The sequence below is a fragment of the Mustela erminea genome, chromosome 2 (assembly GCF_009829155.1).
Source record: "Mustela erminea isolate mMusErm1 chromosome 2, mMusErm1.Pri, whole genome shotgun sequence".
Taxonomy (NCBI): Eukaryota; Metazoa; Chordata; class Mammalia; order Carnivora; family Mustelidae; genus Mustela; species Mustela erminea.
Genome location: NC_045615.1, coordinates 101,307,393 through 101,331,916, shown reverse-complemented (window position 1 = coordinate 101,331,916; position 24,524 = coordinate 101,307,393). Strand labels below are relative to the sequence as shown.

Sequence of the window (24,524 nt, the reverse complement as noted above, 5' to 3'; positions counted from 1 at the left end):
GAGCCAGCTTCTCCCTCTCCCTCTGCCTGCTTGTGTTCCCTCTCTTGCTGTGTCATTGTCAAATAAATAAAATCAAAAAAAAAAAAAAAAGAAGAAGAAGAGAAGACAGACACCCAGAGAAGGCCACGTGAATACCACGTGCAACAATGGAGGCAGGGAGATTAGAGTAATGTGGCCACAAACCAGGGAAAGCCTAGAACCTGCAGAAGCTGAGAGAGATTAAGAATTCTCTCCTTGGAGGCTTCGGAGGGAATGTGGTTCTGCCTTGATTTCAGACTTCCTGCCTCTGGAACTGGGAGAAAATTCATTCTGGTTGTTTTAAGCCCCCCAGCTTGTGGTGATTTGTTACAGCAGTCCCAGGAAACAACTCCTGATAACTTCTGACCCACCTTGAACCCAGTGAAGAAGTAATCACACAGGTTTGTGGGGGAGGAGCACTGCAGGTGGAGGCAAAGCAAGGGCAAAGGCCCTGAGGTTGACTGGGCAGTCTTGGGGAACAGCAAAAGGCAATGTGGCTACTGCAGGAGGCTTGGGGCGTCTGTGAAAGTGGGTCAAAAGAAGCCTGGTGGGTGGGCCTTGTGCGTGTGTGTTTACTCGGGCTTAGGCGAGGAAGGAGACATGATCCATGTGGTCCAGAATCAGACTGCTCTGGCTGCTGAGATGAGAACAGACTGAGGAGGTGGGGCATGGAAGCCCACCTTGCATGCCCCCCCCAAACTCACGTCGGGTTCCAAAATCATTGTGAAGCTCACATGCTTTATGGAAGGTCTGGTGGGAAAACAGAAGGGGAAGTTACACAGCCCAGCAAACCTTGCCTTCCTTCCTCTTTAAACAACACAGCTCCCCCCACCTTTTCTTAAATTTTAATTTGCATCCCAAATCCTTTTAATAATAAGCCAGGATCTGGGGCTCATTTTTTCTTTTAAAGATTTTATTTATTTGACAGACAGAGATCACAAGTAGGCAGAGAAGCAGGCAGAGAGAGGAGGAAGTAGACTCCCCACTGAGCAGAAAGCCCGATGCGGGGCTCAATCCCAGGACCCCGAGATCATGACCTGAACTGAAGGCAGAGGCTTTAACCCACTGAGTCACCCCGGCACCCCTGGGATTTATTTTTGTAGCCGAGACTGGCTAGGCTATCTCAGGTGCCCTCGAACTTCCAGCCTTTGGATCTCCTGTAAGATTTAGTGCAGCTGCACAAGGTCCCTGGGACTTTGTCAAAATGCCTGAATACTTCTCAGCCCTTGCATGGACCAAAAAGTGGGACGGTGCCACAGCCCTTGGGGACGGGGGGTTCCGGGTCAACTGGCTGAAGGCCAGAATCTTGTCCCCAGCTTTGAGGTTGCAGCTCTGGGCTGGCCACCTGCTAGCAGGGTGCACGCCTTCCATTTGGGCAGCTTTTCAACATGTACCTCATGGCTTCTTCCCACACCTACAACTGTAGCTGTCTTTCCCCTCTGCCGGGAAGAGCTTCATTCTCCCCATCATCCGGGAAAGGGCCAGAGGCCAATTGGTGGGACTCACCTACACCCTCTCCGACACAATGTGGTTAAACGTGGAGTTAGCTGGAGTTAGCTTGACCACAGGCCTGGGTCGACATCCTTGCTCTTGGGCTCCTTGCACCAAACCTCTCCCTCCTCCTAGCAGCCAGTGTCAGCAATCATTAGGGCCCCTCCTGCTCAGCCAGGTCTAGAAAGATCTCTCGGCTTCTTTTTGAATGTGTTACCCATGCATGTGCGGGGAAGGAGGCAGGAGCCCCAAGCAGGAGTCACCCAGCCGATGAGACTCAGAACCCCACTCCTCCTCCCGCTTCATTGCTCCTTCGTCAGACGCTAACTTCTGGATGGTGACCTGGCCTTGTGGACATTTTCCAAATAAGATCTGACCTGGCACCATGAGACTTGAGACTCGAAACACCCCCAGAGCCAAGAGCTAGTTTTCTTCAGCCTTGAACTGACCAGAACACTAAACCCGTTCTGTGACCTTGATCTAGACCTGCTGACTAGATATACGAGTTGCTTTCTAGTGGATCTGCTGTAGACACACATTTCCCATTTGCACTGTGTATCAGTTCCAAAGTCCTTGCTTGATCTGCACTCTGTTCACACTTACACACACACACACACACACACACACTCACACACACACCCCACTTCTCCAAAGTCATGTGCCATCCTTCAGCCATGCCCGGCTTTCAGTTTCTCGGTGCACTACAACCTTTCCTGCCACAAGACCTTCTCATGCGCTAGTCCTCTGCCTAGAACGCTCTCTGGGGCCTGCCTGCCCACTCTCCTGACCATGAAGAGCCTAGTTCTTCCCATTCTTTAAGACTCAATGTGGATATCATTTCTTCAGTGAAGCCTTTTGCTGACTAAGCGAACATAGCTATAGCTAAGTACAGCCTCCTGTTCGCTGCAAAAAAAAAGTTTTGCAATTTTTATCACAGTTAGTAATGGTATATTTCAACATTTTATAGTCCTCTCCAGCCTCAGATTGTAGGTTCCAGGCAAACAGGCTGACCTTATTTACCAGTGCCTACCCAGAGTTCGGCCTGGGGCCTGTCCCATTGCACTCAGGTCTCCTGATGGACAGATGGAAGGAGAAAAAGGAAGAAAACTGAATGTGGGGTTAAAAGCTTGGAGTTCTGATCATAGCACCAGCTGAGTGGTGGACCTGGGAGAATCACTCCAGTTCTCTGAGGCTGAGTTTTCCAGTCGTTAAAACAACAACAGGGGACACCTGGGTGGCTCAGTTGGTTAAGCAGCTGCCTTCGGCTCAGGTCATGATCCCAGCATCCTGGGATCGAGTCCCACATCGGGCTCCTTGCTCATCAGGGAGCCTGCTTCTCCCTCTGCCTCTGCCTGCCATTCTGTCTGCCTGTGCTCGCTCTCTCTCTCTCTCTGATAAATAAATAAAATCTTTAAAACAACAACAACAACAACAGGCCCTCCTTTCACCTGTTGATCAAGTGAGGTAGTGTGTCAAGTGATAGGTCAGGTATGTTCACTTGCCTCCAAGGCCAAGAACATGGCAGGTGTCAGAGGTTACACTCTGCCCACCACCCCCTCCCTCCCAGACAAAATATGTTGACATCCTAACTGCCTTGGTGAACTTCTCTGAAAATAGGGTCTTTGTGGATATAATTAGTTAAGATGAGGTCATCCTAGAGTAGGGTGGGCCCCTAATCCTATGAGATTAGCGTCCTTATAAGAAGAGAGAAATGGGAAAGAGATGCCCTGTGCTATGTTTGCAGAGCCTGGACTTAAGCCCCTTCGAGCCATGGAGCACCAGGGATGACTGCCAACAGCCGGGGATGCAAAAGGCAAGGGAGAAGTTTCTAGAAGCTTCAGAGGGAGCACACCCTGCTGACACCTTGATTTCAGGCTTCTAGCTTCCATTGCTGTAGGTCAACACATTTCTGGTGCATAAGCCAGCTCGTTTAGGGTGCTTTTAACCGAAGCCCTAGGAAATGGACCCAGTAGAAACTCAACAGATGCCAGGCCAGAGTGCTTCCCTTCGTTTTGCGCTCTTGGACAGTTAGGTCTCTATTTATGGCTATGTCGTCTCTAGAAGTCAGTGCGGTTCTCAAAGCCTCTGTGTTGGAATCACCCTGGTCCTCAGCATGCAGCACAGAGCTGGCCCATGAGTGCTTGTGAAGTGTGACTAGAACACATTCGCTCTGTGCTTCTCAGGGGTGGGAAGAAAAGGCCAGTTTCCTATAGTCCTTGCCGGGCTGGGATCTGCCCCTTGCTGTACCTGGGGAAACAAGGTGAGGTAACTTGTCCAGACGAAGATGTGGGGGTCAATGGGGAGGATCTGGGTCCAGCCCAGGTTTCCCAGCGTTGGGACCTGCTTCTCTGCCCAGCATTTTCTCCCATTATTTCTTGGGCCCTCCTGCTGGTATGGAGCTAGGGAGCCTCTTCTGATGGAGAAGAGGGGGTGACAGCCTGGGTGGAACATCCCCTCCCACAAAAGGCTGGCAAGCTGCTGGTAGGCTATTTTCACAGTTTAATATCTTGATTAAAAATCACCTACAAGGGGCACCTGGGTGGCTCAGTGGGTTAAAGCCTCTGCCTTCGGCTCAGGTCATGATCTCAGGGTCCTGGGATTGAGCCCCACATCAGGCTCTCTCCTCGGCGTGGAGCCTGCTTTCTCCTATCTCTCTGCCTGCCTCTCTGCCTACTTGTGATCTCTCTGTTAAATAAATAAATAAAATATTAAAAAAAAAAAAAAAGTCACCTACAAGCCCTTTACATACCAATCGCCCAGACACAGAGTCCTCTTGGGTGTGGAAGAGCAAACCTATGCGGAGGAAACCTGGAGCTTGGTGTTATTAATGACAGGCCATCAGGGTCGAGGCCCGGAGATTGGGAGGGAGGTGGGGTCAAGGACTTGCCTTAGGCTCCAGTAGCTAGACTTTGACCTCGCTTCGCACTCAGACTTTCAAGGCCCTATTTTGGAGATACCTTAGAGAAGGGAAGGAACTCATTCGAGGTTGCACAGGTGTTGTACTCACACCCAGTCCGACTGCAAGTTCATTTCTGAAGCAGATTCATTAGGGCAGAGTACATGAAGACTCTGACTCAGCAGCAGGGAGAGGGCAATGCTATAACATGGAAATCGGCAAGGGGTACGGCTTGCATGGGGAGTCAGCCATGGACACCCTAGGGTAGAGGCCTCACCCAGCAAGGTGAACAAGTGCAGGGGCGGGTCCGGGGCCTCAGAGAAAGGTCAGGGTGCGGAGAGAGATAGAGATGGCCTTCTGTCTCCTTGTGAGCTCAGGCTGCAGAGTGGAGGAAAGCACGCAAGAGCAGGCTGAGTGGCAGTGGTGAAGCAGTGGGGTGACAAGGGGTAGAGGAAGAGGGAACCAGCGAAGGGTTTAAGAGCAGAGCAGCAGCCAAGGGAAAAGGGTTGCATGTTTGCTGTGTGACGGGGGCTGTCTGACCCCCTATGCAGATTTACTTATCCCCTCACTATAGCTCTCTAAGCTAGATACCGTCATATTATGCCCATTTTTTAAAAGATTTTATTTATCTATTTGAGAGACAGTGAGAGAGAGCATGAGAGAGGAGAAAGTCAGAGGGAGAAGCAGACTCCCCGTGGAGCTGGGAGCCTGACGCAGGCCTTTTCCCTGGACTCCGGGATCATGACCTGAGCCTAAGGCAGTTGCTTAACCAACTGAACAACCCAGGCGCCCTATATTATGCCCATTTTACAGACGAGGAAACTGAGATGCAAAATAGAGTCCCTATGTCAGCAAGCCAAGTGGTAGAGCCTGGGTTCCACCCAGTGGTCCAGCCTGTGTGCTTAGCCAGCATTCACCCTGCCTATAGACTAGATGGTCGCTGGTGACCCTGTTGAATTTTCTGTGAATTGGGGTGGGGGGGACAAGGGTGAGGATATTGCCATCAGCCCTTGGGACAAGTTTGAGAAAAGATAATGAGACCGGACATTTACATGGCATCTTTGAGTCTACAGAGGCATCATACCTCTGATTGTGTTTGGCCGTTAATATAACTGACAGATGAGCAGGACAGGGCCATTATCCCGCCATCATTTCATACACTAGGGAATGGAAGCCCTATGAAGGTCAGTGAGCTCCTCAAAGTCATACTGTGAGGTTTCGTCAAAGGTTTGACCTCAACTTTTTATTTTATTTACTTTTAGTTAATTTTATTTTTTAAGGGTTTACGTATTTACATAATCTCTACCCCCAATGTGGGGCTCGAAATCATGATCCCGAGATCAAGAGTTCCATACTCCTCTGACTGAGTCAGCCAGGAGCCCCTTGATCTCAGCTCTTCAGATGCTGGAATGGCATTTACCACCCCTGAAGGGAATGCAGGGCCCCTGAGAGGAGAGGTGGCAGGAGGGCTCCTGGGGAGAGTAAGGGAAAAAGCCAAGAAGAAGGGGTTCATTTGACTGCTTTGACTGGCAGCATCTGAACTGAGATGAGCAGTCAGAATCCTGAATGAGGGTGTTGGGCCTGTGGGGAGGAACTGAGGGAGCTTCTCTGGGATTTTTATCTGGGCTTCATTCATCTAAAAGCTGACTCAGGAAGGACTTTAATGGAATTGTGTTGCATAGTAGCGAGAGCAGGGCTGCAATCAAATCCTGGTGCTTGCCACTTAGTACCAGCGTGGCAGGGGGTGAGCCACCTAACCTGCCACTTAAGTGACAACATGGCTAGGGGCAAGCCACCTAACCTGCCACTTAAGGAGCCGTGTAGCTAGGGGTGAGCCATTGACCTGTCCACAGTCCTCCAAGTCTCTAACTGCAAATGGGAATTACCTCCCCCTGCCAACTGGCTATGTTGGGGTTGGGACAATGTGAGTTGAGCACTTGGCAGACAGCTGAGGTCAATACAGGAACAGGTAATGTGAGTGCTGGGTGGCAGCTGAGATTGGTATGTTTCTTTTCATTTTTAAAATCAGACTTTTTTTTTTTTAAGAGCAGTTTTAGGTTCCCAGCAAAACTGAACAGAAAGTACAGAGACTTCCTGTATCCCTCCTGCCCTGCCCCCCTCCACATAACCTCCCCACTTTTATTAAAGTTGGCTTCTGTGAAATTTTGTTTCCAAAGTTCAGAGGAAAAAAACCAAATGGGAGGATGCTTTTGAAATCTTCCTGCCTAAATCCCTTGCTGTGCAGAAGGGGAAACTGAGTCCCCGAGAGGGAGAACACAGACATGCCCAAGGTCAGAAAGCGGGGGAGCCCTGGCTGCTGTCATCTACCAGCGTGCTGTGCAGTATCCTGGACTCGTGAATGTGGTTACAAAACCACTGCCCTAGCTGGCATCAGCCCGGATCCTTGCTGGCATTCAGAACATTCAGGTGAGAGGGCTCTGGGAGTTGCCATATGTCCGCTCTCACGGCCTCATCCTCCTGCAGGGGTCAAAGAGCTGCAGGAGGGGGTCCTGGGCTGGAGAGCTGAAATGAAGGATCCCAGCAAATGCTGAGACCAAGATGCTTTCTCTTTAGAAAATCCTTAGGCGGAACTCCTCCATTCCCACCCCAGTTATGCCCTAATGCCAGGAGTCCTCTGGCCTCCTTTTGTTCCCTGAGGATCACTGCTCTCCAGCCCTCTTTATTTCAGGTTGAATTCTTCTGATCACTACTCAAGAGCTTTAAAGAAGGTCTCGGGCAGGGTGGCCCAGTAGAGTGAAGGGTTCATGTTTGAGATGCTGTTCCCAGTTGCTCACATGAGTAAGCGGGGTTGTTTTCTCTCCATGTAGACACTCAGACTCCATTCCACATGGCCATTTAGTCATTCACCCACAAACTGACAGGTCTCAGGATGGGTTAGTGACCACCACAGACAAGAGGACAGCTCTCCTGGGATACAGGTCTTGGGGTTGGGGGGGAAGCTGAGTTTAATGACCAAACAAACATACAACCAAGATAATTGCTTATACTGACAAAAATGATGAATAAAAAAACCAAAAGAGGGTGATTGCCTCATGACTGGGAAGGCAGGCCATTCCAAATTGGGGATCAGGAAGGTGTCTCTGAATGTATGACCTTATAGCTGAACCCTGAACAGGAAGGAGCCAGCTATGCAAAGACATGGGAAGAGAAGATTCAGCAAGTGCAAAGGCCCTGAGGTTGGAGTCAGCCAAACATTCTAGGACTTTTGTCAAAACAACCAATCTGAAGGGCACGGAGCTATTTTGTTAAGGAAACACAGAAACCAAGATACTTTCATTCTCTAATCTGTAATCTTCCCCTACCATTCTAAATCTTACTAATCCTAGTTACTGCCTGCTCAGTTTCAATACTTCGCCTCTAAGAAGCCTTCTGATTTCACTGCTTTATGGTTTAGAGAATCTGGTCTGTGGCAACATGAGAAAAATAAGGCCAGTAAACTCTGAATGTCTGTTTGTGTGCTGGTGTGTGTGTGTGTGTGTGTGTGTGTGTGTGTGTGTACAGCTATAACATTACCTACTGTGTTTCCTTCTGAGAATATCTGAGATACATTGTTACTATTTTTTTATTTTTCACTGCTCATAAATTCTTTCACAAAATGAGTGTAGATGACAGCAATACTAGCAATGTAACATGTTGGTCACTCTGGTTCTGGGAGATTTCATCTGTTTGTGAAATCCCAGGTTTGGGGGCACCTGACAGCTAGACTTCCAAACTCCTTTACTTGCCTCTGTTCTGCTCAGACCACCCTGGCTTTCCCACACCCTTTCATCCTCTCCCTCCAGTTTTAAAAGTGAGCTCCAAGAGGGCAGGGCCACCTCTGCCTGTCATGGAGCCAAACCCAGCACAGGCACTGAGAATGTGTTGACTGAATGAACACCCTGACTTGTGATGGGGTACGTTCAACCCAGAGGAACCTCAGAAAATAAAATTGCCAGAAGCTGATGAGAAAGAGCTGCCCAAGGGAAGACCCCAGACTCCAGAGCCAGAGCCTGGATGCTAACTCTGCCTCCTCCAAGACCCAGTGTAGTTCCGGGGAGTCAGGAACCTCCCCCCTCCCCCGGCTAGCAGCAAGGCTTAGAACAATCACTTTCTTTGAGCCTCAGTTTCCTGACCTGTGATATGGCAGATAATATTCAGGATTCTTCTGAAGAGCAAAAGAAATGTTTGCAGAAAACCACTTTGTAGGTAGCATGTAAATGATAGTTCTCCATGGTCGTCCCTCCAACAGTCCTCTCCGTACCCAACTGGACCCTTCCCAGTCTGTACTTCTGCTTCTCAGGAGCCTGTGAGCTGGTTGCCTTTCAAGTTCTCAACAGTAAAGCCCAGCGCCTGGCACCTGGTGGGTGCTCAATAAATACATCAACGGAACAATGACCCCAGGTAGGGCACTGCCCCTCTGGACGGGTTTCCTCTTTGTAAGTAGCTAATCTCCTGGGCTTCATCCCCTCTGGTGCCAATCATCCTTAGTTATTTGCTTTTTAAGGACAGGACTAGGAATCACATTTAAGGAAGGTGGGTGTGAAGAGAGACGTTGATTAAAAGGTTAGTGCACATTTTTGGTTCCCACTTTCGAATGTTCCAGAATTTATTTTTGCCTACTTAATAAAAAGAGCCATGTCACATTTCTTTAGCTTGTCTTCTGGGATTCTTTTAAAAAAAAAAAAAATTAAAGTCTTTATTTTAAACCGCCCACTCCAGCCATCCCAGGACGCGGGTAGGAGGGGGCGCAGACAGGTGGAGCCTGCACCCGGAAAGGCGGGGGCTGTACCGGGCCGCGGGAGTGGCGGTGCAGGGCGAGTCGCGCGGCCCCGACGGTGTCTGGGGTCTGGGGAGGGACAGCCGCGGAGCTGAGGGGCTCTTGCCCGATGCAGCCCCACGCGCCCCTCCGCAGGGGGCGTTTCCCCTCCGACGGCCCTCACGTGGGGTGGGCTCCCACCCGCAGTCCTGCACCTCCCGGCGGCCCCCAGCACTCACGCCCCGCCCAGTGGCTCCGCCAGGACCCGGGCCCCTGAGCGGCCCGCCCAAGGGGCCCGCCGGCTGTGGGGGCGGGGCCGGGCGGTCGAAGGGGCGGGGCCGGGCGGGGCGGGCGGGCGCTGATGTAATCCGGCGGCTGGGCGGAAGGATATGGAGCGCGCCCGGCTGGCGGGGCGCTGAGGCCAGTTGCCGGGTAACGGAGCGGAGCGGCCGCGGCGCGCCGCCTCCCGCCCTCCGCCGAGTGGCGCCGGAGCCGCCGCCGCTTTACGTAAGGCGCAGGCCAGGGCCGCCGGCGCTCGGCAGCCGCTCGGAGCCCTCGCCGCGAGAGGAGGCGCCCCCGCCGGCCGCCGCGCCGCCCAGCCGCTCGGCAGGTACCGCGGGCCGGGGTCGGGCGGGTGGGCGCGGGCCGGAGCGGCCGCCGGCGCGGAGGGGCCCGGGGCCGGCCTGAGGGAGGCCGGACTGCCCCGGCGGGCCTGGGGGCTCCGCGAGAACCCCGGCCGGGCCCGGGGCGTGCGGCGGGGCCCGGAGGCCCCAGTCCCGGCCGCTGCGGCTTCGCTCCGCGCCGGGCGCGCCGGGGCCGGACGATGAGTCCGCACAATGGGCCGGTGCAGCCGCGCGGGGAGCGGCTCGCGGCGGGGAGGCGAGGCGGGGCGCGGGACCCGGGGGCGGCGGGGCTGGCGGGGCTGGCGGCGGGTCTCTCCAGCGGCCGGCGGGTGGGCGCCCGGTGCATTGCCCTCGGCCCGCGCGTGCCTCCGCCCCTCCCCTCCAGCATTGTCCTTTGGGGGCCCGGGCGGGGAGTCCGCCGGCGGGGGAGGGGCCGCGCGGGGCGGGGCGGGCGCTGAGTGACGGGCGCGCGGGCCTGTGGCGCGGGGCGGGCGGGGCGCGGGGTCCGGCGAAGGTTACGGCCGCGGGCGAGAGCTGCGGGCCGGCTGAGTCGCCGGCGCCGGCGGGATGCCGGGATCGCGGGGCCGCGGCGGGCTCGCGGAGCTCCCCGCATCCCCCGGCCCGGGATTCGGGGCCGTCGCGTGCGCAGGGCAGCCTGCCGCCCGAGGGGGTAGCGTGCCGCGTGCAGTGCGCAGGTGACAGGCCCGCCGGGCTCCCCGGGACGAGACCCCTGCCCCCCCCCCCGCCCCGCCCAGGTCGTGGCCGAACCCAGTTTTGGTTTCTCAGTTTGGGGCCTCTGGGCGAGGTGTAGAGACTTAATCTAGAAGAAGGTGTAGGAGATTAGGCGGGGAGGGGACGTGCGGTTCCTTGGGATCATTTAATTGTGATCCTGCTAGTAATGAGCTGGGTGGGATGCTTGGATTCATTGTCCCAAGTTTCTAAGAATGGGTTTTACATCTTTGGGCCTTTGCTTTTTTAAAAAAAGAAAAGAAAAGAAAAAAAGACAACCCGGTGGTAGAAGATGGGTGAAGGGGTGCGGGCAGGCAGTTTTGTTAATAGGAGGTGATGTTGTGGATAAAACTAAACAATCAGATCCCCAAGCTAGATTTCTCCTATGCAGTCTGAGACCCATGCCAGAATTCCTGGACCGTTTCATAGACTATGCACTTAAAGCGGGGGAAATCTACCAGTCTGCATCCTGAAGGTCAAATATTCTGTCATTGGTTGTTTTGGATGGATCCATTCTTAAATGGGTCTCAAAATCCTTTTTATGCCTTTTCTTTGTGACAAAAACTGTTTCCAAAATTGTGCCTTTGCCTACCTTTAGGTTAGCTCTTTGTAACCATGCCTTATTGTATATACTAGATTGAATTGCTGTATGTGCTAAATAATGAATTTTTAATTATTTCAAAAGTAGTTTACTTCTTGAGTTTGGGCACATGGATCAGTTTTCATGTTTGTTCGTTTGGCCACTGGAACATTCAGTGGAGGGGAGATTACTACTCTTAAGTATTTAAATCCATAGGAAGTGGAATTAGAGGGTTTTTTGCTTTTTAAAGAATAGTACGAGTCTTTAACATGGCAAAAACAAGAAGCAAATCTGTAATAATTTTAATGGTAATTAGCTTATTTGTTGCACAAGCTGCCAACATTTCAGAAAATTATGGATTTTTAGCATTTCTCTAATGATATACCTTTACCTTTGCTTCGGAAGCAGTAGGATTGTTTTTTTATTTTGCATAGTGTGCTTGCCTTTTCTCCCTGTTTTAGCAGCGTTGGATTTGGAGCAGTTAATGGCCTCTGAGCCAGTTTTCTGGTCTGTAATACGGAAGGAATGATGATACCTGTCCCACAGGGTGCTTGGGGTGATCAGGTGAGGGGAGATGTGAAGTAATTCTGTCAAAAGCCCTCTGCTTTTAAAATACAAGATTAGTTAGTGCTAGTTTGTGAAGCCACAGATTCCTCTCTTGGCTGATGCTCTCTTTAGATTCCTCCCCACCCCTTCCTGTGCACTCTCTGCCTGGCTGCCAGAGTCCTCTCTCCTAAACACAGATCACATCTTGCCAGTCTTTGGCTCAGAGAGCTAAGACTGCCTGTTGTTTGGAGCCTGGATTCAGATACACGAGCATCACATTCAGGGCCCCTCGTTCTGGCCCGAATCATCTCTGAACTTTACCTGACCGCTCTGTCACCTTTCTACACTGTCACCGAATGGAACTATGCTCCATTCTCTAAGTGTGCCCCGCTACTTCCTTCTTTGCTTATGTCCTTTTCTCTGATTGCAGTGCTCTCACTCCCGCCCTCTCCCATTTTTAAAAGTTCACACCCCATTTTATGTGCTCTGGAGCCCTTTAGAAACCCTGTGAATGTGAATTATTCACTGCTGCAGTCATAATCCTCTCTTTTGCTTTCATCATTGCCTGTATCACTTTACATTGCTTATGTGAAACTCTGGCTGTGATGGCCATACCATTATTTTGCCCCCAGCACCTTGCTCAGGTGCTTTAACACAAAAGTGTTCAAATGTTTGCTAAATAAAGTCAAAGTCTGTCATTCTCCTTATGTAATATATTATTATTACTAAGTATTTTAAAAACAAACATAAGAGTACCAGCCACGATGTTCAAAATAGTTTTATTACATTGAAGGTATTTAATACTTAGAATATTTCTTTTCCATTATGTTTGATCTCTCACATAATACCAGGTGGGATTTTTATAGAAACTAGAAACAACCACTTTTCTCTTCTGTGTCTGAACTTCAGGGTCCATGAGCCTGCACTGCTGACTGGGAAGTGAGTCCCTTTCTTGGGTAGAGGGAACGAGAGCACAAGCTTTAAAATACTTCTTAAGATTTTATTTTTATTTATTTGAGAGAGAGAGAGAGCGTGTGTGCACAGGAGTGGGGAGACAGAAACAGATTCCCGGCTGAGCAGGGGGCCTGATGTGGGACCCTGAGACCATGACCTGAGCCTAAGGCAAACGCTTAACCATCTGAGCCACCCAGGCGCCCCAGAATATTTCTTACCTTTGAGATAAAATTGCACTCCCAGCAGATTAAAGCTCTTTTTTTTTTTTTTAAGATTTTATTTATTTATTTGACAGAGATCACAAGCAGGCAGAGAGAGAGGAGGAAGCAGGCTCCCTTTTGAGCAGAGAGCCGGATGCGGATGCAGGATCCCAGGACTCTGGGATCATGACCTGACCCAAAGGCAGAGGCTTTAAACCACTGGCCACCCAGGCCTCCCTAAAGCTCCTTTTTAAAGCATTTTTTGTTTAAAACGCCTTTTTTTTTTTTTTTTTTTTGGACATTTGTTACAATATAAAAAGTAACTTGGTTTTTGGGAGGGTTATTTAAAGAACGTTAGGGGACACCTGGGTGGCTCAGTCGGTTGAGTGTCTGCCTTTGGCTCAGGTCCTGATCCTGGCGGGGATCCTGGGATTGAGTCCCACACCTGGCTCCTTGCTTAGCGGGGAGCCTGCTTCTCCCTCTGCCTGCTGCTCCTCCTATTTGTGCATTCTTTCTCTTTGACAAGTAAATACATAAAATCTTTAAAATAAATAAATAATTGATTAATTAAATAAAATAAAGAATATTAGGCCTGGGTTTGCAAGACTCGGGTTGGTGTCTTGGCTCCTCTTTTGCCCCTGTGTCAGCTTGGGCAAGTCAGTTAAATCTGTTTTGGACCTCAGTGTCTTTATTCTGTGAAATGAGAGCAGTCTTGTCTGTGCTATTTTTGCTCTGCAGCGTCACTTAAAGTGGCTATACTTTGTGTGTGGCATGTCCTTGTTCAGATAGAAGCTTATAGGATGCCTTTGCCACACATTTGTCTCCCTCATTACCATTCCCAGGCTGGAAACTTGGGTTTTTACGAGGTCCACCCCCCATGTCTCTTTTCCATCAGCGTTTTTCTCAGCAGTTCCCCTAGTGAGCCCTTCCAGTACTCCTGTAAATTGTTACTGTAGGCCTCCTGATGGCCTCCCTTTCTCTGGTCTCCCTGGTCTTCCTGTGTTCTGTTGCCAGAATTGCAGTGGGTAGATCAGATCCCATCATCCCCGCCTCCAGTGTGCGCTGCAGAGGTTCTCAGCACAACCCCCTCCCCCCCACCGCCATTCTGCTGCACCTGAAATATGGCCTAGTTCTGTTGGTAGGCTTACTTCTACAAAGATTTTCTCCTTAGAGACACTACCACCAGTTGGGTCTTAGTGGTAAAGAAATCACTGTAAGACCAACGCCACCTAGTCTCCTATAACTCTCAGCCCTGTCTCTACTGCCCCTCTCTCACCACCTCCACCTCGTATTTCAGCCTAGGCTTCTGGCCACTTTTGTGCTTGTTTTGTCCAGTTGCTTTACTCTGGAACATCCTTTGCGCCTTTCTCTTCCTATAAAAATCTTTAATACTGGGAGCTTGGCTTAAATGCTTCTGCTTCCATGAAAGAAACTTCTTTCTGGGTTGTCAGAGTTAACTCGTTATCATTCTTCTCCCACACAGTGCTTGACTGATGCCCCCACTCAGTTATTTTACCTTATGACATTTTAGTGTAGTCTTTACGTGGAGGTCTTTCCTGGATTATAAACTTCTTGAGGGAAGACCGGAAACCTTACCCACTGCTTGATTTCTTCTACTGTGCAGTGTGGTCTTTTATGTAGTACTTACTCATTAAATACTTGAGGGAATTAAGTCAGCCATCCTGCAGTCTCTGATTTCAGCAGAGGGGAAGCAGGGTTGGAATGGTTCTCTGTGAGAGCTTCATGCATGCCCATGATGCAGAACAGGGCCAGCACATAATAAATGCTTGGTAAGCAGCAGCTGTTAGCCAGTACTTTAAGCAGGTGTAGAAGACACTAGTGGTTGGCTAAGTTGATAGATTGTATGTGCTGGTTTACTGTAACAATGTTCACAGATTGTTCCTGGGGCATCCTTCTAAGTGTGTGTGTAAAGAAAAAGTTCTCTGGGTTTTCCACCTACAATCCTGTTCTTTATTAGTTTGATACCAAGCAGAGAAGTGAGTACTTCATTGGAGAGGGCTCTTGCATGAGCAGATTAGTGACAGTGGTCCTAAATTATTCTGAGGACAGGCAGACCAGACCTATCTGTAGATGAACCAGATTTTTTGCTTGTGGCTTAAGAAAGTCAGTGGAAATGGGAATTGTCAAATTTCACACTATGTTATTTTTCAGTAAAGCAAATGTTTTCATTTTAATCTTATATGTCTTGTAACTATTAAGTGATAGAATCTCTCTATTTAGAATTTGGAGGACTGTTAAAATTCTGATTTTGGTATTCCTTCCAAAGCATTCTGGGTCACTAGGCTTTCCACATAGCTCTTTGTCTCTTCCTTTGTCTGGTCATCACTGTTACCCCTGGCTGGAGAGGGAGAAACTAGGTAAGGAAAACCAGCTATAATTTCAAAACTTTTTTTTTTTTTGAGATTTTATTTATTTATTTGAGAGAGAGAGACAGTGAGAGAGAACATGAGCGAGGAGAAGGTCAGAGGGAGAAGCAAACTCCCCATGGAGCTGGGAGCCCGATGCGGGACTCGATCCCGGGACTCCAGGATCATGACCTGAGCCGAAGGCAGTCGTCCAACCAACTGAGCCACCCAGGCGCCCCTCGAAACTTTTTTTTTAAAGATTTTTTTTTTTTTTTTAAAATTTTTGAGACAGAGCGAGCGAGCACATGTGCACAAGCATGGGGGAGGGGCAAGGGAGAGGGAGAAGCTGACTCCCCACTGAGCAGGGAGCTTGATATGGGGCTCAGTCCCAGAACCCTGGGATCATGACCTGAGCCAAAGGCAGATGCTTAACCAACTAAGCCACCCAGGTGCCCCAATTTTGAAACTTTTTTTTTTTTTTAAGATTTTATTTATTTATTTGACAGAAAGCACGAGAGTGGGGAGGGTCAGAGAGAGAAGTGGACTGTCCACCTAGCGGGGAGCCTGCCAGGAGATCCGGGATCATGACCCACGCCGAAGGTGGATGCTTAACCGGTGTCCCGGAAATCTATATATTCCTAATAAATCTCTCTTAAAACCTGCCTGAAAGAATTGTGGATGATAGGGCTATCCCAGTGGATGAACTAGTGTCTGTATCAGATATAATGGCAGTAAGACAGTAGTTTAATCATTACAGTATGCCTGAGAATGTGCTGCTTTTGTTTATAGCTAGAAGTCGGAGTTCTGTGAATACAGGCACTGTAGGTGTGTGTTTGTGCGTGCACGTGCATACATTTGCTCCTCTCGTGACTGGAAGCGAGCTGGGCACTGCCTGCAGTCTTCATGGTACCTGGCACAGGGGAGTGGTTGCTCAGGACAGAGTGAAATGAGCCCATTATCTGTGGAGAAAAAAATTCATGGAGCTAAATAAGTATCAGGAAATGTGGCTTAGTGCATTTTCAGACTTCATTTTTGGTGATGCGGTTATTACCCTAGTTAATATAGGGAGGTGGAAGGTGAGGAGGGACTTCTTTTCCTTTTCAGCCAGGAGCTACTTTCTAGCTCAGTTCCATTTTCCAGAGTACCTTTGGAATCTTAATAGCCAGTACAGAGCTGTTTAAAAAATTGTTGGCCCAGTTTGGGGATTTATTCAAACACTTAATTTAATTTATTTATTCAGTCACTAGCTTTTTCTTAGGTGTCTGATTAACATTTTGTTTCTTAGCATCTTCTGTGAAGATTTTAGTGGAGAGAAAGCTGAAATAGAATAGATGCTTTTTAAAAAATTTAAAAAAAATTTTTTTTAATAAACATATAATGTATTATTAGTCCCGGGGTACAGGTGTGTGAATCGCCAGGTTTACACACTTCATAGCAATCACCATAGCACATACTCTCCCCAATGTCCATAACTCTACCATCCTCTCCTGACCTCCCTCCCCCCAGCAACCCTCAGTTTGTTTTGTGAGATTAAGAGTCTCTTTCACTTTGTCTCCCTCCTGATCCCATCTTGTTTCATTTATTCTTTTCCTACCCCTCAAACTCCCCACGTTGCATCTCCACTTCCTCATATCAGGGAGATCATAAGATAGTTGTCTTTCTCCAATTGACTTATTTCACTAAGCATAATACCCTCTAGTTCCAACCGCGTCATTGCAAACGGCAAGATTTCATTTCTTTTGATGGCTGCATAGTATTCCTGTGTGTGTGTGTGTGTGTGTGTGTGTGTGTGTGTGTGTGTACCATATCTTCTTTATCCATTCATCTGTTGATGGACATCTAGGTTCTTTCCATAGTTTGGCTATTAGAATAGATGCTTTTGGGGTGCCTGGGTGGCTCAGTGGGTTAAAGCCTCTGCCTTCGGTTCAGGTCGTGATCCCAGGGTCTTGGGATCGAGCCCCACATAGGGCTCTCTGCAAAGCAGGGAGCCTGCTTCCCTTTCTATCTCTGCCTGCCTCTCTGCCTACTTGTGTCTCTGGCTGTCAAATAAATAAATAAATAAAATCTTTAAAAAAAAAAATAGACGCTTTTTTAATTCTTTTTTTGGTGGTGGTGATTTGCCACTGCTTTATTTGGTTACCACCATAGATAATTGAGTATTGATTGCATTTTTATTTTTTACTTTTTTTGCTGGTACCAGCAAAGGAGTTTCTTGTTTTTATAAATTTAAAAGCTTTATTTAAAACTGTTAAAGTAGGAGTGCATGGCTGGCTCAGTCATGGGCCAGCTTGAGTTCAAGCCCCATGTTGGGTGTGGAGATTACTTAAGTGAATAAATATTTTTGAAAAATTAAAAAACTGTTAAAGTATATTTTGTATGATTCATCAAAACATTGTTCTAAAACAGCAGCAGATTATAAGATGAAATGTAAGACTCCTTTCATGCTCCTACCCCTCCTGTACTCATCCTGTACTGAAGAAAACATTGATAAGTTTCTTGGGCGTCCTAGGCAAAAAAAATAAGCCAATGTTTCTAAAAAATGGGGGTCCTTGTCGAGAATGTGTCATGTTTAAGCAAACCTTGAACTTTATGTCTTGGGGTGCTCTCCAAATCCCCACACACAGGTCTTTATGTTCACGTCTGATTCACTCTGGCTTTTTTATGTGCCTAGTATTCCATTGTATGAAGGTGCCAGAATTTACTGAGCTAGTTGATGGGGTGGGCTTCTGTGTCGCTGAATACTTTTTTTTAAAAAAGATTTTATTTACTTGACACAGAGAGATCACAAGTAGGCAAAGAGGCAGGCAGCGGGGAGGGGGAAGCAGGCTCCCTGATGAGCAGAAAGACCCGATGCGGGGCTGGATCCCAAGACTCCGAGATCATGACCTGAGTGAAAGGCAGAGGCTTAACTCACTGAGCCACCCAGACACCCTGAACACTTATTTATTTATTTATTTATTTTTTTAAAGATTTTATTTATTTGTCAGGGAGAGAGTGAGAGCAAGAGAGTACAAGCTGGGGGAGCTGCAGGCACAGGGGGAAGCAGGCTCCCCGCTGAGCAGGGAGACTGATGCAGGACTTGATCCCAGGATCCTGGGATCATGACTTGGGCTGAAGGCAGATGCTTAACTGAGACAGGTGTCCCTGAACATATTTTTTTTAAGGAATTTAAAAAATATATATTTATTTGTCAGAGAGCACACAGAGGGGGAGCTGCCTTGATGCTTAATAATTTTGATCAAGAGGCCTACATTTTCACCTTGCACTGGACCCTGCCAATTATGTCAGTCTCATAAAGACTTTTTTTTTAAATGGGGATGTGTGTGTGTCAAGGGGGAGGAGAGGAAGAGAGAGAGAATGTTTTTTTTTTTTTTTTTTTAATAAAGACTTCTACTTATTTGACAGAGAGATAGTACAAGTAGAGCGGCAGGGAGAGGGAGAAACAGGCACTCTGTTGAGCAGGAGTCCAATGCAGGGCTTGATCCCAAGACCCTGGGATCATGACCTGAGCTGAAGGCAAATGCTTACTTAACGGGCTGAGCCACCTGGGTGCCCCAGGGAGAGAGAATCTTAAGCAGGTTCCACAGCCATTGTGGAGCCGGACACAGGTCTTGATCGCACAACCCTGAGATCATGACCTGAGCTGAATCAAGAGTGAGATGCTTAGCCAGCTGACCCCTCCCCCCTACCCTGTGCCCTAGTCCAGTAAACATTATTTAAAAGAAGCACCCCTCATCCTCATGCCTCCTTATGCTGCTACCTCTGAGTGACCACCACTAACAATTTGGTTACCAACTTGGAGACTTTCCGGAATGCCTTATATAAATGCACCTACAGCATTCTTAAGTCTTCTTAAAAACTACTAATTAAGACTATGTGAGCTCAGTGTGTATTTTGTTGAAAAACCTCTAATCTAGAATGCTACAAACTGAAAAAGTCTTTAAAGGAGCTGTAAAAACAGCAGTAGGAAGTTGGTACTGAACTGCAGTTTTTAGATTTTGTATTGGTTTGTTTTTTTAAGGTGTGCTTTACTTGAAGCTTTAGGGAAACAGTTTAAGTTTATCCCTGGGATTTCATTTTCTGAAATCTAGTAAAATGAATCCTAAGCCCATCACAGGCAAGTCAGGAATGAAAGTAAAATTGAACCATCAGTCAGGCTCAGTTGAACAGAGCACCATTAGTGGGTATGTAGGATTATTTGGGGCTTTATTTACTTAAAAAGTGGGCACCGTGAGGACTCTGAATGTGCAGCAGCGGGTGGCTGTGGGTCTGCTGGGCCCTGCAGCAGGTTCTCCTGAGGGCCCCTGCTCCCCGTGCACCCGCAGCCCTGTTCTGTCCTGACAATATGAGTAAGCGAATGGGTACAACTGTCAACCAACAGCTCCTGCTAAGAGGAAAAATAAAGTGGGAGACGGGGGTCGTGTTGTATAGGGCAGACAAGGAAGGGCTCTCTGCTCAGATGCCACTTGAGCTGAGAAACGAAGGAAGTAAGGGGGAAAGATAGGAGCTCTCTGAGGAGCTGAGCGTCGTCCAGAGGGAGAGCAGAACAGGCGAAGGACCCTGCTTCTGGATGTGTTAGGAAGGGAGGACTAGGGATTTGCTGGTGGGTTGGGTATGGGATTTGAGAGGAGGATGAGGGATCTGGATGATGCCAAAGCTTTTGCCTTGAGCAGTGGAAACAGGAGGTCACCTTGGCTGACATTGGGAAGGTCTCAACAAGGTTGTTGGTGGTGATAATTCAGTTTTTGTGGTTTTTTTTTTTTTTTTTTAATGACCTATTATAAGTTGAGAAGCCAGTTAGACACCTAACTGTCTTGTAGCTTGATGGCTCTGGAATTCCTGGATTCTTTTTTTTTTTTTTTTTTTTAAAGATTTTATTTATTTATTTGACAGAGAGAAATCACAAGTAGATGAAGAGGCAGGCAGAGAGAGAGAGAGGGAAGCAGGCTCTCCGCCGAGCAGAGAGCCCGATGCAGGACTCGATCCCAGGACCCTGAGATCATGACCTGAGCCGAAGGCAGCGGCTTAACCCACTGAGCCACCCAGGTGCCCCGAATTCCTGGATTCTTGAGAGAAAGAGTACAGTTTGGAGTAATTGCTACATAGATGGTATTTAAATTCATAGAACTGGACATCAGTGAGGACTGTGCTGTTCAGTTAGTTAGCCATGAGCCACATAGGGCTTTTGAGTGCTTGAATTGTGGCTAGTTTGATTTGAGATGTGCTGTGTCAAACATACACCAGATTTCCAACACTCAGTGTGGGGGAAAAATATAAATATCAGTGATGTCTTACTCTGATTATGTTTGGATTGATAATATTGTGAATCTATTGAGTTAAATAAAATATATTACTAAAATTAATTTTACCCGTTTCCTTTTTACTGTGGCTGCTGGAAAATTTGAAATTGCATACTGGTGACTTACATCTTGCAGCTGGGTGGTGCTAATGGAGGAAGCGAGTGTTGGTAGGGAAGTCCAAGGACAGTCTGGAGAGCTGGCGGAGGAGGGGAGCTGGAGAAGAGGGGAGCTGGTGAAGAGGGGAGCTGGTGATAACAATTGTGGTCTGTGGGCAAGTGAGCCTCACTAAAATTTCTCTAGAACTCGTGGAAAAGAATCAGAGCAGCTAGGCCTGGCCACTGTACGGTCACTGTACAGTAGGTGGGCCTGGCTCTTTAGACAGAACAGCTCTCGGAGATAGTCGGGAGGATCAGGATCTTTCCCTTTAACTTCTCTTGTTTTTGGTTTTGTTTTAAAGTGAGTTTCATCCAGACGGGGATGCAGCCTGTTCAGTGAGAGCTGTGCTGTAACGTGCCCTTTGCCAAAGAACCACAGTCGGTGCACATGTAAGAGCTTTGACGCAGTTCATGCAGGCAGGTGTCTCCCGTGACCCTCAGAACCTCGGTCTCAGGCACCCTCCCACCTGCAGCCTTTGCCTGCTGTGACACCTGTAAGAATGTCTTCCCTTCCTTCTCCTTCCAGACTGCACAGAGTGTCTGTCAACACTCACTTAGGCCCCGGGAGCGGGCTCAGCTACCCCCAGGGAGGACTTTGTTATCATCCCTCTTGTTCAGTTCCTTCCGTCAGTGTGATCTCATGCCCAGGCCGCGCCTGCCCTGAGCGCCTCCCAGAGACCAGGAGCTGGGCCCAGGCGGCGCCACTGGCGGGATGTTGCTCTCCACGCTGGGGCTGCATTGATGAGTGTCAGGCAAACATTCCTCCCCTTACACAGTATCTTTGCTGCCCCTGTGTTTTGTGTGCCCATTTCCAAACACAGAAGTGCACATTGAGGAACTGTATTTGTAACCATTTTTCCCCTAGCTATGGAGTTGAAACTGTCATGGAAATGGCAACTCCTCCAGTAGACATGCCCAAGGCTTGCCAGAGCAGGCAGAGGGGAGCTTCGAGAGGGATCGGGTAGCACCCTGTAGTCCGCCCTTGGCTGAAGTGGGGTCAGAGCTGGTCTCGCTCTCCCTCTGACACAAAGTTTAGGGCCGTCAGCTTCTCAAAGTGTCTCTAGGGCTGTGGGGCTGGTGAACACTCGTGGCCAAACCGAAAGCTTTCATTAAGAAAGATAGGCTTAATGCAAAGTAAAAAGGTTTTGCCGTGATCCTTCAGAGCCGTATGACAGCAAGGCTGCAGGTTAGGTGAGGGGTGGATGGTGTGGAAGCAGCAGCAGCTTCCCAGCTGGACCATGGGGGCCCTGGGCTGCACCCATTGCAGGCCCCCGGCTGCATCTGTAAAATGCAGAGGTTTGGTTTAGCTCCGTGTTTTTCCATGCTGTGAAAGCCGTGCTTGGCACAGAGCAGGTGCTCAGATGTTTATTGAATGAACAGATAAATAAAAGGATTCTAGGCGTGAGGCAGGGGTGGATAGGGAGAGGGGATTTTCGGCACTTCTCGTGCTCCTCACCTGTGCCCCCATAAGCTGTTTCAGGTGTAGTATTGGGATTTGCTTCTTTGAGAGATGTTTGAGCAGCCCTAGGTTAGGTGATGTCTTGGAGTAAAAGTCAGCACGCTCCTGACACTGAGGCCTGCCCGTTTCTTTCTCCTCCTGTCCCATCCCATACACTTTCCAGAAGGCAGGGTCGCAGGAGCAGAAGTGGCCTTCAGCCAGGTGTCGGTAGGAAGTGCTGCGGGAGTTTCCCAGGACTGCTCTAAGGAGTGCCACGGTCTGGGCGGTGGATAGAGATCCTTGCAGTTCTGGAGGCTGGGGTTCCGAAAGGCCCGTGTCAAGAGGCTGGGGTCCTGGGGAGGTGCTGTGGAAAGGCCTGTCTGTGCCTCTGTCTCAGGTTCTGGTGTTCCTCAGCTTGTATGCACCTTATTCCTGTCCATCTCTGGCTGCACGTGGCCTCCTCCTCAGGTCTCTGTTACCATTTCCCTCATCTTGTAAGGGCATCAGTCATTGGGTTAGGGGCTGAACAGAGGTAGCTTGACCAGGGTTTAGAAGAGAGTGGAAAGAAGCTACTAGTTGGAAGTGACTCTCATTCCTTGGACTTGGATGAGCATATCCTTGGATCAGCATATCCGCGTTCCTAAACCTGGAACGTAGAATTTCCATGGAGTGGAAATGTGGATTCTGGGCCATCGCAGAGCAGATGGATGACGTGGGCCATTGAGGATGATTTTTTTGAGCCTGCGATGAAATGACATTCTCCTAGCTTTAAAATTACTAGAGAACATGCCGCCACTGCCCCCCAAATTAAGCTGCTCTGTCACCCCCACCGTGTCTTGTGGAGTCACCAAATGGTGGTGGCTTCTGATATTTATATACAATTAAGGGTCACTTGAATTTGATGGGGCAGTCAGTTCCTTTCTTAGTGTCACAAGGTAGGGTCTTTGGAAAATGGGTTCTCTGGAAAACAGTCATAGACTGTTCAGCATGCTGATACTGATTAAGAAGGACCCACAGGGGCGGTGCCTGGTGGTGCTGTCAGTTAAATGTCTGAGCACAGTTTGACTCAGGTCATGAGATCAAGCCCCATGTCAGGCTCTGCATTTATGATTCTTTCTCCCTCTGCTCTGTGCCCCCCCCCCACCCCCAGTCACTGGCATGTTCTCTTTCTCTTTCTTTTTCCTTATAAAACATTTTGAAACTTCTTTGTTTCTTTCTCTCTTTTTTTTTTTTTTCTTTTTAAGACTATTTATTTATTTGACAGAGAGACAGAGAGAGAGGGAATACAAGTAGGAGCAGAGGGAGAGGCAGAAGCTGGCTCTCTGGTGACAAGGGAGCCTGACACAGGACTCCATTCCCGGACCCTGAGATCATGACCTGAGCTGAAGACAGACGCTTAATGACTGAGCCACTCACGTGCCCCATCTTTCTCTCTTAAAAAGGGTCCCTGGAACAATAGCTCAGTCTCAAAATTTTGGGACCTATTTCATGTGAATTTAATATTCAATCCTACCTTCCTTTCCCCCCGTTTGAATTTGTCCTGCTTTGATGATTTGAAGGATTCCTGAAGGCAAATCCTTGGTCAGGTGGGACTGCGCACAGAATGTACCTCCTGGACAGCCCGAGTTAGGTACAGACCATTGCTGTGCAAGTCCTTCCCTCTGGGGCCGGAAGGACCCTTTGGGTAGCTGTAGGTTATTACTAGACAGTCTGCAGCGGTGAGGAGCTTCACTCTGGGGTTAGCTTAGTCTGCTTTCAGATCCCAGCTCTTCCTCTTACTTGGTGTTTAGAGAAATGAAGTTTCTGTTCTAAGTTTCTGTGTCGTCATCTGTACAAAGGGAATAATTACGTGTCTACCTCATGGGGTGTTGGAATGCAGTGAGCATGCATGTAGAACCACTTTGGTAGTAAATTCCAGAAACATAATCTGTTTCTGCTGTTGCTGGAGGAAAACCACATTTATGCTATGAGAAAGGAAGTACCTTTAGTTCACTAACTCTAGACACCGGTGACTAGGCAGCTATAGCTACAATCTTAGCAAACTGCAAGTAGAAGGCAGTGTTGCTAGCCGGTAAAGGAGGTCTACAGAAAACCTATGGACAACATCAGTTTTAATGAGGAAGAGTGGACCCATTTCCTGTATAGCCGGGTACAGGACAGAGGACACCCTGCTGAGGCCGCTTCTCTTCATTGTCTCGCCGAGGTGACAGTGGGCCAGCACAGCCAGAGGATGGCCTTGCCTTCTCCAAGGATTGCTGCGCTGGAAACAGAAAATTATTGTCATCTGCAGGTGATGATTCTGTATAAAACCTAGGAGAGTCTGTGGCCTAGCATCTAGGAATAAATGTGTGTGCTGAACATGGACACTTACTTGAAAGATCTAGGGGGAGACCTAGATAAATGGAGAAATGGTCCTTGTTCATAAATGGGAAGACTCCGCAGTATAAAGCTGTCTGTTTTCCTCAAATTGAT

The 24,524-nt window shown here is 48.7% G+C and overlaps 1 protein-coding gene across 7 annotated transcripts in view; it reads left to right on the top strand.

The window, feature by feature from the left end:
• Positions 1-9,552: 9,552 nt before the first annotated feature.
• The window catches only part of KIAA0232 (KIAA0232 ortholog), an 85,979-nt gene continuing 71,007 nt past the window's right edge, over positions 9,553-24,524 (top strand). For 4 of the 7 annotated variants that reach the window (XM_032333761.1, XM_032333758.1, XM_032333760.1 and 1 more), the window contains exon 1: positions 9,554-9,771. The gene's annotated coding sequence lies outside the window, so the exon portion shown is untranslated. Of the gene's footprint in view, positions 9,772-24,524 lie in introns of all 7 variants that reach the window. The other 3 variants (XM_032333762.1, XM_032333764.1, XM_032333763.1) reach the window with 2 other exon arrangements.